This window comes from Micromys minutus (assembly GCF_963924665.1).
Source record: "Micromys minutus genome assembly, chromosome: 3".
NCBI classification, from domain to species: domain Eukaryota; kingdom Metazoa; phylum Chordata; class Mammalia; order Rodentia; family Muridae; genus Micromys; species Micromys minutus.
This window is the reverse complement of record NC_137972.1, coordinates 84,895,898-84,910,980: the sequence shown is the minus strand read 5'-3', so window position 1 is coordinate 84,910,980 and position 15,083 is coordinate 84,895,898. Positions and strand designations below refer to the sequence as shown.

The 15,083-nt window shown below is 40.8% G+C and overlaps 1 pseudogene across 1 annotated transcript in view; it reads left to right on the top strand.

Annotated features, from left to right (window-relative positions):
- LOC308418965 (large ribosomal subunit protein eL31-like) overlaps positions 1-8,654 on the top strand; it is a 178,733-nt pseudogene extending 170,079 nt beyond the window's left edge. Inside the window, exon 3 of the transcript in view lies at positions 8,272-8,654. The product of the transcript in view is annotated as a large ribosomal subunit protein eL31-like (transcript). The remainder of the gene's footprint in view (positions 1-8,271) is intronic.
- The last annotated feature ends 6,429 nt before the right edge of the window (positions 8,655-15,083 follow it).

Below are 15,083 nucleotides of genomic sequence, written 5' to 3'. Positions count from 1 at the left end.
ATGCTGAGCAACGATCTACTCTGTTCTTATTCTTTTTCCTCTCAACATCTTCAACTGTCCTTTATTGGGGCTGAAAAGATACAATGAATCACACTGATTCTTCTGGCAGAATTCAGAATGTATGGGGTGAGACAGAGCAGTAAGGCAGATGAGGTATATACATTGGCACTTCCGTCCTTAGTAAGGCTGTGATGGATGAAGAATGAGAGTGTGGCCCCCAGAAGCCTCTAAGACTTAAGGATTCACTAGGGAAATTATCCCCAACACCACTCTTCATCTAGGACTAAACATTAATTGCTACCTACTCTGGTTTTCAGGAAATGAGCCCATTCACATTGAATATCAATGATTCTGAAAATAGTAGAACACAATACAATAAAACAGTAATAGGCTAGCTATCATGTATATGAATTTAAGTCTACTCACTATGAAGTTTCTAGAGAAAAACTAAAGTCCTCCAATTAAATTCCTTTATAAATTAAGGTTGCAAACAATGAAAAGTCCAAAGAGATTCCAGACTAGACCAAATTTATTTTACACTATATACTAAAATACAGAAGAACTCTCCAAACCTTATATTTATGGCAAATATGGGGGGTTTGCCATAAAGATAATACAATTTTTATATATTTTTGCCAAATATATATTTGCCAAATGTAAGTATATACATGTTGCCATAAAGATAATGTATGTGGCAAATATAATATATGTACATATATTTAATATATTTTTGCCAAAAAGGTATACATATATATGCTTATATACATATATAAGCACACACATATACACACCTTTTGCAGACACACACACACATACACACACACACACACACACACACACACACACACACACACCCCATTTGTGACCTAAAGAAAGTGTATGGGAAAAAGCTGAGAAGAATACATTAAGCGTTTCTTCAAGTTCATAGCAGCTGAGCTGGCAAAAGAGTAACAAAAATTTTTCATGGTCAAAGGTATTTTTGAAAGATGTAGAAATCTGCAGGACAACTAAACTTTGAAGCCAACAGCTGCTCCTTAGACATATGGTGACCTGTAGTCACCTGGGACTTCAGCCTAGACAACTAATAAAAGTGGCAAAGCTAAACTTTGAGGAAAATGAGGTGTCAGACCCTCCCCAAAGAAAGAGTGCTGTGAATAAACAAGTCTCACAAGGATCGCCCAGAAAGGAACATAACTATTAGTTGTAGACAAAGATAGAAGACCTGTATCCTCTGAGGGTTAATCTCCAAAAAGTGTTCACAAACTGAGTCTTCAGCTGGAAATTATGTGGATATGGCCCGAAAAAACCCCAGGTTGGGGTTTTAGTTTAAAGTAGTCCCAAGTTGGTAGTGTCACAAGTCACGCAGAAGGACCAAATGCAAACTCACTCTTAAGGAATGCAGGGGCATGACCAAGGCCTTAAAGACTTTCCATGGATGGAATTTCTCAAGAGTATGAGCTCATGCTTTTAAAAATAATCATAAATATATATATGTAAATTGAAATGGAACCAAAAAAACAATATGACTAAAAGACAACATGACTAATAATCGATAGAAAAAACACTGTGCAAACTTAATCATGTACTTATCATAGGTATTGGAGCTATCTGACAAAAATGTAAATTATATTAAATGTGTTTATGGAGTGATCAAGCTTGAAATTATAATAAAGTAAAAATACAGTTGAGACTTAGAAATTAGAACTTAAGTTTTTAAAAATTAAAACCAGTCCTAATTAGAGACTTGTGATTAATTATAAGAATATTAAACCCGGCATGATTGTGTATGTCTGTAATCCCAGACCTCTCAAGGCTGAGAGGAAGATAAAAAGTTCAGGGTTCCCTTGGGAAACACAGTGCGTTCAAAAGCAACGCATCAGATCAAACACGAGCTCCAAAGAATAGTCATATACCGAAAAACCTGGACAATGTATCCACGTAGTCATAGGCAGATGAAGTGTAAATATACAAGTCCAAGAGATATGGGAGAGAAGAAATAGATCGGTGCAATAAAATGATCTGCATGCCACAGGATACCACGAGTCTGATTACCCTGGAAAGGTGAAAGGAAAGAACAGACTCCACAAGCAACCCTCTGACCTCCACACACATTACGTACACACCCCTACACCCACATCTGCACATGCACACGTCACACATACAATAATCCTAATGACTAAGAATTTTTAAATTTAGTTCTTTTTTTTTAATTTAGGTTTTAGTGTTTTGAGATTATATAATTGCCTCATTTCCCTCTTCACTTCCTCTTTCTAAACGCTTCCACGTACCTTTCCCTGATCTCTTTCAAATTACTAGCCCTTTCTCTTTAATTGTTGTTGTGTGTATGTTCCTAAGTATATAAATACAACTTGCTCAGTTTTTTTATATTCTCTGCATTTACATTAATCCTTGTCCCCCAATCCCACCCCCTCCCCCTCCCATTGCCTCCGTGAAGGTGCTCCCTCTCCCAACTACCCTCTCCTACCTCAGCACCTTGATGTTTCCCTACACTGGGAAAACGAGCCTTTGCTGAACCAAAGGCCTCTCCTCCCATTGATGCCAGACAATGCTATTCTCTGCAGCATATGCACTTGGAGTCATGGGTCTCTCCATGTGTGCTCATTGGTTGGTGTTTTAGTCTCAGAGCTGTGGTGGGTTTGGTTAGTTGATAATTTTGTTCTTCCTATGGGGCTGCAGACCCTTTCTGCTCCTTCAGTCCTTTTTCTAGCTCCTTCATTGGAGTCCCTGTGTTCAGTCTGAGAGTTGCAAGCCTCCTCCTCCTCTGTATCAGTATGGCTCTGGCAGAGCCTCTGAGTAGGCATCCATATCAGATTCCTGCCCGTAAGCACTGCTAGGCATCAGCTATAGTGCTTGGGTTTAGTGTCTGCATATGGGATGGATCCCCAGGTGAGACCGTCTCTGGATTATCTTTTCTCCAATCCCTGCTCCTCTATTTGTCCCTTTATTCCCTCCCACACAATCTGCTCAGTTCTTATATTTGTATGAATTTGTTTTCAGGGCTGGTCTCTTGATATTAGATACCTAATTGTGCTCTTCTCTGGGGAAGACTATTTCTCCTACTCTTCTTTCTGTCCCCTGGTTGCCTGTAATTATTTGTGGAGGCTTCGTGAGCTTCCCAAACACACAGGTTCGCATGTCTATTACTGTTGTCCTTGTTGAGCTCATATTCGAACAGTCATGTTGGTGAAACATGGATGTAGCTTCTGGCATTCCTAGGAAGCACAATCTTGCATCAAGCTCCCTTGTTGAGAGCCGTTTGTGCCGCATCCAAACATGGCGCCGGCTTCCCGCCAATGACTCAGCAAACAGAGCTGTTGTCCAGCCCGATGGACGTAGTGTGCATGTGCCACAGACGTCACAGCCTGCTCTCAGGGCATGCTAATGAGTTACTGGAGAGTGCACCAATCAGGTATCCACACAAGTCTCCTGGGCATATATAAGCAGTGCAGTTTTCTTCCACGTGGTCCCCTGATCAAGAGTGTTGACAATAAAGGTTGTTCACAGAAGAATCCTGTTGTTGCAAGCCATTCCTGCAGGCAGGAAGTGGGGCACGAGACACTCCCTAATCCTCTAGACTTCATCTCTTTTTTCTCTTTCCTTCTTCCCTTTTTTCTCCTTTCTTACTTTCTTCCTTCCTTTTTTCTTTATTTCATTCTTAATTTGAATACTGATTAGTACTGCTCAATTATACATGGATGTGGGGCCATCCTCTGAAACACAGGAAACCTACCAATGAGAATACATTAAGCAAACAAACAAACAAACAAGCAAACAACAAAAACCCATGATTCTCTTTCCCCTCAGAGCATGTGCCTATAGCTCTCCATAAAGGGAAAGTGTCTACATTGCACCTTACCCTAAGCCAGATTTTTGGCTGGCCAGATCTGGTACAGATCTGGTACATAGCTGTGAGTCTGTGAGTCCATGGTGTAACAGTCACAGTAACAGCATTCAGAAGACAGGATTTCAAAGCACTCTTTTTTCTCTTCTGGCCCCCTTTTCAGGATTCTTTCCCCTTTTTTAGGATGTTCCCTGAGCCCTGGCCAGGAGTGAGGGAGCTTGTGGTTCCGGGTTCAGCCTCACCACTGAGGTGTGTGAACTCCACCTGGGCAGAGGAAACATAATAGGTTAGACCCAAGGCTGTAGTACTTAACCCCACACTTCCATGGGTGTGGGACTCATGGGAAGCACTAATGTACTGCTCAGGGTTGGGAGAACTCAGCCTAAAATGGGGCCCCAGCCCAGGTGAGAAATGACCTCAGCTGAGGCTGAAGCTGGTGTTCCCTTACTCCCCAATAAAATACCCAGATATCCAGTTGGAAACAGGGATGTGCGGGTCAGCAATGATGAATGTCTAAGAATGCAGAGGGGTTTCTGTGCAGACTTAAACGGCACAGCTCTGTATGAAGAAGGCTTCCACCCCTCCCCCCAACCCTCACGGCAGCTCTTGATGAGAGAGACAGTCCTTGCTTGTCCAAATTGTTTATTGATGATGAAGAATGAATGCATCATACAACTTACTCAAGGTGGACCAGAGATTAAGTACCTTTTGCAGAAAGAATTGTCCAGGAAGGGAAGCTTATTATCTAAACCCTCAGGGCTGGCCTCTGTAGACACCTCACTGGCATGGAGAATTCTGTGCTATGTGATGAATGGTCATGATCTTCATTTGGGGGTCATGGTCATGTGCTTCAGGACTGAAACTGGGTCGGGAGCAGATAAAACACCTACCGGCCTCAGACATGAGAATACCCGGTTTCTGAATCTGTTCAGCCTTTCCAGTTTTTGTCTGGTGACACAGTTCCACTTGCCCCACAGGAGCTGACCCAGGTATCCTACTATGGAATGAACACTCAGCTTCTTCTCAGTACTTTGATTAGTTCTGCATCTATGTATTGATTTCTGTCCACCGCAAATAAGGAAGCTTCTCTAACCAAGATTAAGGACATTGCAGTTCTCTGGCTATAAATGTAAAATATCAAGACAGCAATTTAACAACATAAATCTTAGGAAAATAGCAATAGCAAATTTTACTCTGGGACCTATGAGTTCTCTAGCCATGGGCTTTGGCCAGGACTTCAACACCAGGAATGAAATTCCTTCTTGTAGAGAAGGCCTCCAATCCACTCAGAAAGTGGTTACTCACTCCATGTGGTGTTTGGAATGAGAAGTGTCTCACATAGTCACGGTCATTTGAACCCTTGGTTCCTAGTTGGTGGTGCTACTGAGCACGGGTTAGGTGGTGCAGCTTTGCTGGGGGAAGTATGCCATGTGTTTTAAAAGTTCTCCCTCTACTTGCATTTCTCTCTTTCTGCTTTGTGTTTCACATTCTGTGCGTACTTCCTGTTCCAACTGCCATGCTTGCTGCCTGCTGCCTGCTGCCTTTGCTCCGCCATTACAGAGGCTAACCTCCTGAAACTGTTGCTTGTCCATGTTTTATCACATAACCAGAAAGGAAGCAAGTATACGCCGTAATAGACACATCCATTACACTGATAGGCCAATATTGCCTGGCCTGTAAGTTTTGAGGAAGGCAGAGTCAAGCTCTGGGTGAAACCATTGATGACTTTTATGTCCCAGTGGCCTATATAGAACCTTCCAGCACTGTGAAAGCTAGCCAGGGGAAAGAAGTTTGCCAATCCATTGGAGTGACTTCTCTGTCTCCAGCAGATCTTACCACGTTAGACAATACAGCATGCTTACACAATCAATAACTGGTACCTGGAGAGACAATTTGGTATGGTCAGACAAGATGACGTAGGAGATAAATATATATATAATTTTTTTAAGGTTGAAAATATTGACAAGCCTTTAGTTAAGGCAGAACTGGATCCAGATGTAAGGAACTGTGGGTCTGTGGGGTTGAAACTGCAGGAGGTGGGCTTAGGCACAATTTTCCACTAACCAAGACTCACTGAAGCCCAGGGGTTTTGACTTCAGAGCAGAGGAGACCCTCAATAAAAAGTTTATTTTAAAATGCCTTAAACTGTAGTGTTGCCAATACCACAATGAAGCTGAGGGCTTTTACTTTTTTACTGGAGGCTATAATTTTATTCCTGCTATTGTGAGTTCTCTTGCTTAGAAGAAATCCCATACAAACCAACAAAGCTAACACATGTCAAAAAAAATTATCCGAAATTTAGCAATGAGCCAAATAAAGAGAGCATGCTCTCTTGATACTGGTCAGGGACTACTTGATTATCTAGAGAAATACGTCTGCATTTAACCTCCTATTTACTCCCAGTCAAAAGTCCATATTTTGCTGTTGTGTGCTAATTTCCAAACAGTGAAGAGAATTTTTTAAAGTCATAGTTTTATCATTCTATGGGTCATACATGATTTTTGCATCTAATCCAGAAATCTCATTATAATATTCCTTTAAGAAATGCTTGCTAATACCTCGTTTCTCAGTTACTTTAAGAACCCTTATGCATGCTATCCTGTTCGTACATGTTTGTCCTACATCTTTATAAATTATGTTTTTAAAATTTTGGAAAATGATACTTTGATAAGATGGAATCTTGGGAAATTGTTAGGGTTTGCTTTACATAAGTAAAGTTTCAATCCTGCTTTAAAGTAGAGAGAGGCATCTTGGTTAGTTATAACCACATGGTACGATCTTACTTATGAAGACACTATATGTTATCTGCAGAAGACAAAGAATTCAATCCCAACTTTCTTCTGGCCAGCTTTCCTAGTGATAGAAGGTTCTATGCGGGTTGCTGGGGAATATATACATCCCAAACATGTTTTCCCAAAAGCCCATAGTGTTTAAGTGTGTAATGTTTATGGTATTCAAGGTTCAGGAACATGGATAGCATTAAATAAAAAATATCTTTATTATATAAGGTGCCAGAAAGAGAAGAAGGCATTTTTAAGATTGTGGTAAAAATAAATCACAAGGATCCCCCAAGACTCAGTGAATGTTTCAGAAGAATGAACAGGAAGAATATAAGGGTCAAAGGAGGGGAATGTGCAGGATGAAACACTGTCTTCAGGACATAATACAGACAATAGACTCATGAACTCACAGCTGCTATGGTTACCTGGACAAGCACTGATCAAGACTGGACCATTAGCATTCCAGCCCAGGAGCTGAAGGGGTTCACAAGCCCCACCCTAACTGAGAAGTCATTGGCATGTGTTGGGTTGCTAGGGGATGAAGTGGTTTTTCTTAGGTAAATGTGGCCACTGGAAGATTACCTATACTCTGATGGCCCCATACCCATGTGTTTATGGAAAGAACTAATTGGAATCTACATTAAAAGAACTTTTTTAAGAAAAAGACATTCTGGCATAGCAGTGTATACCTCTAATCCCAGAGGCAAACGGATCCCTGTGAAATTGAGGCAGCACGGTCTACATAGCAGTAACAGCTAGGGCTTCAATAGTGAAACCCTATATTAAAAAGGAAGGAAGGAAGGAAGGAAGGAAGGAAAGAAGGAAGGAAGGAAGGAAGGAAGGAAAGAAGAATGGAGAAGAAAGGAAAGGGAAAAAGAAAGCAAGCCTAAGAAAAGGACATTAGGATGAGAGGGAGTTGTGTTAATAGGGTTCAGATGGAGTGGGAAGAAAGACTGAACAGAAGAAGGGAGACATGATCTGGATATATTGTATACACATATGAAATTGTTAAAAAAAATAGAACTTACTATTTTAAAAATTATGAGAGGTAAGGCATATGCCTAATTAAAAAAAAAAAAAAAGACAAGCCTTGTGAATGACTGGTCTAGTATTAAAGAAAGGACTGTGGCATTACAGGTAACGTGTGGTAAAGAATGTTTAAGAGTATAACTTCTAATAGATTAATTATTTCCATACCATGGATTTACAGTACAAAGCATGACCCTACCTATTAAGCAGGCCTTAAATATAAAAGACACTTGCTAGTTAGCCCAAGATCTAAGTGCTGTGTCATCATTATTGGGGATAGCACCATATCGTGTCACTGTTATGGATTTATACTTTCATCTGGGTGTAACTATTGGTTGCTATCCTTAGACAATTCCCTCCAGTACTAAGAGATATTCCTCAGGAGACAGCTTCTGGACCAGATATAGCCAGATTCCTCCAGGTCCTGTTTCCAACGTGTGCAGTGTCTGAAGAAATATGATCTTACCTTCAAGTTCTAAGAAGTGACCAAGGGCAGTAGCAATAACCTGTATTATTTTGGAGGTCTCAAGCAACAACTCAAAGAGATGTCTCCCTTTTCTACCAGTGGGGGAGGAGAGTAAAACTATATTTTATATGTAGAAGGTGCTAAGGAGCTTTTTCTGTGTGGGCCCGGCAAATCAACTCCCACAAAAAAGGGTAGGAAAAAGTAGGACCGTTCTGCCATCACCGAGATGGTGACCTGAGAATATACCATCAACATTCACAAACACATTCGGGTACTCAAAGAAATTTGGAAGTTTGCCATGAACGAAATGGGGACTCCAGATGTGTGCGTTGACACCAGGCTCAATAAAGCCATCTGGGCCAAGGGAATAAGGAATGTTTCATATCACATCTGAGTACATTTGTCCAGGAAACGTAATGAGGATGATGATTCACCAAACAAGCTCTACACATTGGTAACTTATGTGCCTGTTACCACATTCAAAAATCTATAGATGGTCAATGTGGATGAGAACTAACCTTCTGAATGTCAAATAAAGATGCAGAACTGCCAAGAAAGAAAGAAAGAAAGAAAGAAAGAAAGAAAGAAAGAAAGAAAGAAAGAAAGAAAGAAAGAAAGAAAGAAAGAAGGAAGGAAGGAAGGAAGGAAGGAAAGAAGGAAGGAAGGAAGGAAGGAAGGAAGGAAGGAAGGAAGGAAGTGCTAAGGAACTATCAACAGTTTGAAATATTCTCTACATACTCCTATTATGAAAAGTTTGCTTCCCAGCTTGTGGTAATATTTTGAAGGCTGTAGTCTAGTTAATAGAAATAGCTTCCTAGTGACAGTCTTCAAAGGTAATGCCGCTGCCACAGGCTCCTTCTGCCGTAGACTGAATTGCAGGCATGGCCTCACCATTGTAATGATGAAAATCTCTCTGAAATTATGAGTTATGATCAATAGTTCTTCCACACATTGTCCTGTTAGGTACTATCATAGCAATGCAAAAGTAACTAAGTTTGCACCAGAGAAATGGAGTCATTATTAGAAAGGACCTATGCATTTCTTGAGCTTTGGGTACTGCTTTGTGGGGAGATTGTGGAAGAATTTGAAGACATTGGCTAAGAAAGTTACAGACTGTCATTAGCAGAGCTTGAAGAGAAAAGTAGAATGAAAGTAAAGATTATACTCTTGAGGTTTCAAAGAGGAGCAAGAATTCCATCAAGAACTGAACTCATGGGGGAAATTTGTGTTACCTTCTGGCAAAAAAAATAAAAATAAAAATAAAAAACAATAGAGCTACAGTTTGTTTGTGTCCTAAAACCTTTGCATAAACCTGAAATAAAAGTAGTAGACTTTACTTGGCAGAGGAAATATCAGGTAGCATTGCACTGAGCTGTGAGATGTGACTGTTGCTCGCTGCTTTTAGCCAGATTTATAATGAGAAGAATTCAGAGCAAAAAGTTAAGCTGAAGGGAGAATGTGAAGAAGGTGGGGGGCGGGATGTGAGCATGGTTAAAGTTGTACATAACATCCTACCCTGAGAAAGTAGTAGACCAAGTGGCCCAGGACTGTCACCCAGATACTTGGAAGGCAATGTTTGAATGCTTACTTGGCATCCATGAAGCCCCTGGTTGTATTTCCAGAACTATAAGACTCATGTTTTAAATAAATAAAAACTTAAGTTGTAGAGTGAGCACTAGAGACGAATCCCAGTTAGTTGTTAAAGAGATGGATGCTGTTGAGGGGAGTAGGCCAGCACTGAACCACCCTGAGATAGGAATAGAGGGCAAGACCCTCTCCATCAACAGTTGAAGGATGTAAACTGTAAACACATTTTCAAAACTTTCATTTTTACATTTTCCAGGGGGGTAAAAAAAAAAATCTTGACATGAGAATCTTCAATGTTCCTGGTTTTGCAAGGATGCAGGTTGCCACAGTTATGTGGAGACTTATATGCGACTCATGGCTGGGAAGCCAATGAGGCCAGACAAAATGTAATAGAATCAGATTCTCTGACACTCAGAGAGTCTCTGAAGGCCCGGATTGAGCGATGGAAGTGAACCCTCAGTTGAAATGGATGCCGGAATGTAGGAGATGCCAGGCATGTGGAATAATCTACTCAAGAATGCAGCTTCCCAAGTGAGTCTAGCTCAAGAAAGAGGCCATGTAAGCTGCAAGTAACAGAGATGTAAGAGCAGGGCTGGAATAGGAATGTTTGCTCTGTGCTACTGTAGATTTGATTTGCATAACCTTATGAATTAAGATAATATAACAGTCAAAAGTATAGGAGGAATGTTTACAGCCTTAACTGAATTTGGCAATAGATTCTTATTCTTAGGGCACTGTATGAGCTATTTTTTGTTGTTGTGAAAAAGTATCATGCCCAAGGCCAACTTACATAAGAAGAAGTTTATTTGGGTTTTTGCTTCCAGGGGCATAACAATATATTATAGCAGGAGGGCATACCAGCAAGTGGCAGGCATGACAGGGGGAGCAGGACCCAGAGAGTTTCCGTCTTTGAATGTAGTCCTAAAGCAGATAGAGAAAACAGGAACTAGAACAAGGCTTTAGGCTCACAAAGTCTACTCCCAGTGACAAGATTCCTCCAGCAAGGCTTCATCTCCTAAACCTCTCTAAGCAATACTACGAGGTGGGCACTAAGTATTCAAATACAGGAGCCTATTGGGATCACTCCTTATTTAAACAACCACAGGCATTAGAATCATAAACAAGTAAAAAGGTGTTGGCTGAAACTCAAATTTCAAAACCTTTATATTTCAAGTATTGTCAATTGGGTGAAAGGAGGCTGAGAAGATGACTCCATTGGTAAAGCGCTTAGCATACAAGCATGAAAACTGAGTTCAAGTCCCATCACCCACATCAAAAAGCTGGGGTCACTAACTTAATCCCATATTCCCAGTACTGGGGAAGTAGAGACAGGAAGATCCCTAGGGCTTGTTGACTAGATAGTCTATCCAACCCACACGTTCCAGGTTCATTGACAGATCCTATCTCAAAAACTACAGTGAAACTGATAAAGAAAGGCATGCACATCAACCTCTGGCCTCCGTTCACATGACACATACACATATACTAAACCAAAACAATTCATTGTAATTGGGGGAAAACTCAAAGATGGGAGGGGGCGTTTGCAATTCATCAACTTCGGAAAATATATTCAGAGTAAGTAAAGACACATTACTCAACAATGAAAAAGCACATGGTACACTTGAAACTGGGCAAATAGGGCATAGTGGTGCACACCTTTATCCCAGCACTCAGGAGTCAGAGGCAGGAGGATCTCTGTGAGTTTGAGGCCAGCCTGAGTGTACATGAAAAATTTAGGACAGCCAGGTCTACATTGTAAAATTGTGTGCGTGTGTGTGTGTGTGTGTGTGTGTGTGTGTGTGTGTGTAGTGTGTGTGTGTAGTGTGGTGTGTGTGAGTGTGTATGTAAAAACAGTCAAATATAATAGGCATCTTTACACATGATAAGCACATGATGAGGCCAACCTCACAGGGTAATACTATTTCTGATCTACTAGGACAGCTGCCATTAAGATGATAGGTAGTAAGGGGTGATGGTCAAAGTGTGGAGGAACTAAAATGCTGTGTGTTTTAGAAAACAGTTTGATGACCACATGATCCAGCTGCCTTACTTCTAGGTATATCAAAAAAAAAAAAAAAAAGACTGTATGTGTAGAAAAACTCAGAACAAATGCTCAAGATGCTAAATGGACAAAATGTAAAAATAATCCAATATCCATCGACTGATGAGTATTTTATAACCATACAATGGAATCTTGTTCAACAATGAGAAGGGCGGAGCCACTAGTACATGCTACATACTCAACTAGATAATAGTGCATCCTACATTCATTCTACAGCTATGTGCTTAGTAAAGAAGCCAGACATTAAAAATTACATATTTTACCATCTGATGTCAATTACATATTTATTACATGTATTACACTCAGAGTGTTACAAATGGAATATCTCTAGAAATAGAAAATATATCTGTTATGTTAGAGATGACTATAAGTAATGATTATCAGCAAACAGGCAAAAGAGATCTCTTTGAGGTGATAGAAATATCTCTAAAACAGGAATTGGGCTTCTTTTACTGGCTTGTTTCCACCATCTAGGCCTTACCTTCACAGCCTTCAAAACATGAGCCGTGAGAATTCTCAGAGTTAAACCACAGCATTCCACCTCAGGGCCCCAAACCTCATGACTACCACATAATGGAAAATACATTCAGTCTAACTTTACAAGCGTAAACAGACCCCACATTGTTCAGAAAATTCAAAGTCTCTTCTGAGACTCAAAGCAATGTCTTAACTACAAGTCTCTGTAAAATCAAGAAGAAAGTTGTGTGCTCCAAACCTACAATAGCACAGAGTAAATGGTCCCATTTCTAAGGGCAAGAATTGGAGATTAGCAAGGAAAGGTCAGCCATGCTGGTGGCACAAATGAACAGACAGACTAGGAAATCATAAAGTGAAGAACTGCCGTGGGCAGACCTCTGCTATATGTAAACAGGCTATTTATGCATAATTAAAAAGAAAGGCATTATATGGGCTTATAATAATATTGTCTTCCCATTACTTAGTTGAATATTATTCCTTTTTGTCAGTTCCTAGACACCAATTTTGGCATAGGACATAACACTTATACTGTGAATATCTCAGAGTCACCTCCATTCTGTGAGACAGATACAGTTAGACCCAGTCTTTGAAGGAAAAACCTGAGGCACAGAGACGGTCTCAGAGACCGTCTGAAAGTAGCATAGGTGTCAGTTCCAGGTCTGACTGCGCCTAAAGCACAGCACCAGGCCTGAATGTCCCGCTGCTAGGCTAAAAAATGAACCAGGTATCAGCTAATAATATTTTTCTGGCAAAAGAAAATGAGAGTGGTTGCCTAGCAACAAAGCTTACAGCTTCAAAACGCACCATCTGGTCTCTGTAAGGCCAGTCCCAGGGTTTGAAGACCTTTGTTGCGTTTTAAGTCCTAAGATAAATGACTTGAACACTCAATCCACGCAAGTCAACTTATCCTCTCTAGCCATGGCTTCCACTTGGTCCAATCGATCCCAGGGCGAATGAAATGGGTGTCTACAGTTGGTATGCCCACATGAATAACCCAGGAAGGTCTTATGAACACAATTGTCAGGAACCTATGTCCAGACGGTTAATAGGGAGCTTTGGTATTATAGCTTTATTCATTTATTAACAAGCATGGAGAAATTGTTAAAGTCATAGTTTTCAAAGATAAGCGTGCCTGTGGCTGGAGAGGTGGCTCAGCAGTTAAGATCACTGTATACTACTCCAGAGGTCCTGAGTTCAATCCCTTGCAACCACATGGTGGCTCACAGCCATCGGTAATATGACCTGGTGCCCTCTTCCGGTGTGCAGGTGTACATAAAAATAGAGCACTCATATAAAATAAGCAAATCTTAAAAATTCTGCTTCAGTGCAGCGTGTGCTCATCGGCTTATTCATTGTGACACACCATAAAGGGACACCTTAAGGGAGAAAAGACGTGCTGGACTCCAGGTTTCGGAGGTGTTGGCTCTCCATGGCAAGGGCTGAGTAGCACCCTGGCAGGTCAGGAACGCCAGCGACCTCTTGGCTTGCTTTCTCTCTTCTCTTCTTATTCCACTGGGTCTCCGGGCCAAAGGACAATGTCACCCACACTCGGGTCCATCACTCCTTCTCCATTAAGCCACCCTGGAAGCATCCTGAAAGAACACTCAGACATGTGCCTCAGCCTCCCCAGTGATCTAAATCTCAGCACATCCACAACCGTGATTGACCTCTCAGCCGCTGTGCCATGTTAACAAATTAACCTCTCCAGGACTCACTTTCCTTATTTAGAAAGGGGTCTGTCTAAAATAAATGCCTCTATATAGTTACTGTGAATTTTTAACTGCAGTATGCTTCGAGAATGCACCCACTAAGCAAATGTCTTTCCTCTCTTTGTGTGTGTGTGTGTGTGTATGTGCGTGTGTGTGTGTGAGTGTGTGATACAGGTGTACAGATTTCCTAGAGTCTTTCCTGGCTGTACTGACTGACTCTATTTCTCTCAGTAGCGGATCAGCAGCACATATGCTGCTGGGTTGGATAAAATCAGCAAAACATAGGAAAGAAAAATAGCCAAGAGCTTGGGCACTTAGGGTTGTGACCCTTGAGAGAGACTTCTCATTCAGAGTTGAACTCTATTAACTCACTAACAATATATTCTCTTACAGCCTTTCAAAGACGATCCTGAGAATAAATGGGTGAAAGGCTGCAAGAAAAACCATGAGGCAACGGCGACCCCTACTGGCTGTCTGAGGTCCACGCAGAAAAGTTAATTTGCTAACACGGTTCAACTAAGATGGTTAATCATTGTTGGTGTGGTTAGATTTAGAGTCACCCCACAGCTCAGCTGCCCTGAACTCAGATACATCCCTGAAGCATCGTGTGTCAACTATCACCATCTTACATGTGAAGTCTACTTTCAAGGAAACTCAGATCTGGACAAAGGTTTATATGCGAAATTTTATCATGTGTTGTTTACTTGTAAAAGTAAAATATCAGAAATACAGAGGGAGATTAAAATAAAATCATTTTGATTTACTCATGCAATGGACTGACTATCATGGCGACATTAAAAACTGTTTTCAAATCACTTTATTAGCATAATATGTTTTTTAAGAGAATTGAAGAAAGCATATTATATGTGGAAAGTATGGCTAGGACTGTGGTTGATGATAAAATCTCTATGAACAGGAAAAGGTGATGTATGTACATACTCATGGAAAGAAATCTAAGAAGGTCAAGAGCTCAGTGGCAGCGTTCTTGCCAGCCTTGCGCAAGGCCGGGGTCCAGTGCCTACCGCTACAAAAGAAAAGGGAAAGAGGAAAATATTATTGCCTTCTTATTTCTAGACTTCTGTACTTTTCATATAGAACAGTATTTATAAAA